We start from the raw sequence: 2,847 nt of genomic DNA, 5'->3' as shown, positions 1-2,847 counted from the left end.
TCCTTTTAGCCCACCTCACCTATTATCTGTTTGTCTATACTTTGTCATTGATATCTAAGCCTTATCTAATAGAAGCCATTGATATCTAAGCCTTATCCAATAGAAGCCATGTTTTTCAGAAAACTCTGCTGGCCAATAAACTTGAAACAACTGTATACAGTTTGGAATAAATTGCCTTGTTATATTAGGCTGCATCAGTGCTGTAAACTAGATGCTCTGGATACACAGCTGATCCGGGGCTTAAAGGAATTATTTGCATGGCTCCACCCACTATCCTTAAAAGAAGAATACACCACCTAATTTATATTTTCTAGAAGTGACCCATGCACATACCTTTTGTTTTAAACTGGTTTAGATTTAGTTTAGTAATTTGGTTCTTTTTAGCCCGCTACACCATAACCTGGCTGGTTATATTTTCTAAGGTCTTCATTGCTCCTCTTTGTTTTTGAGGGAAATGAAGAAAAGTCTCCCCACTAGCTCACAGTCATCAATAAAAACCTGACAGACATTCTAACCCCTTACTCATTTACTTAAAATACATTTAATTTGTGCTTGTCTTCCATACTTCCAGAGGAGAGATTTCTCCTCAGGAATTAAGAAGTCTACAGAGTGGGTATATAGACAGTAGTTAAAAGATGGAAAAAAAAGTAGTAAACCTCTCGAGTTTCTATATAACACCTTTAAAAAAAAATATTTAAAACCATGTGGGGATTCCTGGACTTAAATATAATTTTTTTTTTATTAATTTGTATAAAACGTCAGTCACTACAAATACTGTAGCTGCTGGCTTTTAATAAACACACACTTACCAGTCCAGGGATCCACCCCTGTCCTCACCCAGGTCAGCTCTTCACTGGTCTTTGGGTCCCTGGCACCGCCATCTTCCTTGTGGGATGCCAGCTGTGACTTCCTGTGGCTTCACAGCCAGCTAGCTAACAAGTGCAAATTGCACAGCACTTTTTAAATGGACCCATAGCCCCAAATGTCACATGTCCCAGGAGGTTGCCAACAGGGAGAGTATGCTGAACCTCCACTCTGCTCACCTTGAGGAGATGAGTGGAAATGAAGGCAGGTACCTGCCAGAAATAAGTACCCGCTTCTAAGAAAAAAAGCAAAAAACCTTAAAAAGTAGTAGGGGGGAGGGAGGGAAAATGGAACTTCCCTTTTTAGGTGAAGTGCCACTTTAACTTGCATACCAAATGCACACAGCAGATCTATATAATCTACCCACCAACTATTAATCTTAAAAAAAATCAATACTTTAATTATATCCAAACCCAAATGTGATAGAGAAACACACATGATAAAAAAAAACATGTTTCCCTTTACAATCATTTTAAGTTAATCAAGAAAAGGTAAAGAAGAATTTTCCTTAATTTTTATGTGCAATGTTTGTGCTTTTTCTTTCTCCAGTTTTGCTGTATGAACCCAAACATTTCCATTTGCTTGCAGATTTCATACCACGTTCTGTCACCGTGGTCTTGTTTTTCTATAAAGATTGTTTGCAATAATTCACTACAGACATTGCAAGATCTCTGGAAGATGTACATTTTTGTGATATTGTCACAAAATAGCTGTTTCCCCTTACAGCAGTGGTCTCCAAACTACGGCCTGGTGGTCGGATGCAGTCCTTTCCTTGCCCTTATCCGGCCTTTGGGACACATTTTCTCCCAGTTATACAAGACACTATTCTTCCCACTGACACCAACAAGGGAGCATAATTCCTGCTACTGACATCAACAACAGTCACTATTCCTCCCATTGACACCAACGATGGAGCACTGTTCCTCCTATTCACGCCAACAATTGGGCACTATTCCTCTCACTGAAACAAACCATGGGGCACTATTCCACCCACTGACACCAACAATGGGGCATTATTCTACCCAGTGACACCAACTAGGTGGCACTATTTCTCCAACTTACACCAAGAATAGGGCACTATTCCTCCCTAATGCCAAAGATGCATTGTTTACTCCCAATAAAGCAGGACAATTTCTACTCCTAATGGCCACAGTCTGGCCCTCCTAAAGTCTGAAAGCCAGTAAACTGGCCCTTTTTTTAGAACATTTGGAGGCCCCTGCCTTACAGGGACAGATTAAAAGAAAACATATTCTGGACATATTCTTGAGGAAAGAGTATATTTGGGGGTAAATTTGAGTAATGTCTGCACATACAATTTTAGTAGACTTCAGTGTTCATTTTTAAGCATATATATATGTCTTAGAAAATGTTTTGTTTTATTTCTAGAAGAATCAGGCTTTAAAATTGGAAGTTCAGCTTAGTATTGTATTGGAACTTAAGTTAAATAGTTGACACATTTAGAAATTTTAAGGAAAACCACCAAAACAACATTGTGCACCAAGCAGACTTTTACGGCACATACTGATATATAAAAACAATATCTTTTTTTTACATGCACATTAAAATATTTTGAGATAAAACCCATACAACATGTTTCAAATAAATCAACCTCATCTGAAAAGGGTTATGTCGTGCTCCCAGCTAATACAATAATGTATTCATGTACACATAAAAGAGTAAAATAATTCAAGGATGTATAATCAAAAGTAGAGCATCACTCAGGGTTATGGCTGGGGGTGTGATTAGCCCAGATCTTAATGTGTTTCCTGGAATGAACTCCACTTCTTCAGGAGATGGGATGGGAATTAAAATATATAAAAATAGAGGTGCTGAATAGTTAAAAACCACCACTAATACAATGTCTGCAGGGCGGACGCTGGGACCATCCATACCCATGTGATAAGGAAAGAATCAAGCAAGTTTGTCTATGCCGATAGAATCTCTTAGATATTTAAAGCTAGTTTATTCCTGCATATGGGTATA

The sequence above is a fragment of the Staurois parvus genome, unplaced genomic scaffold, assembly GCF_062004578.1.
Source record: "Staurois parvus isolate SC_StPar_1 unplaced genomic scaffold, SC_StPar_1.0 ptg000930l, whole genome shotgun sequence".
In the NCBI taxonomy this organism is placed as follows: domain Eukaryota; kingdom Metazoa; phylum Chordata; class Amphibia; order Anura; family Ranidae; genus Staurois; species Staurois parvus.
This window is presented reverse-complemented; position numbering follows the sequence as displayed.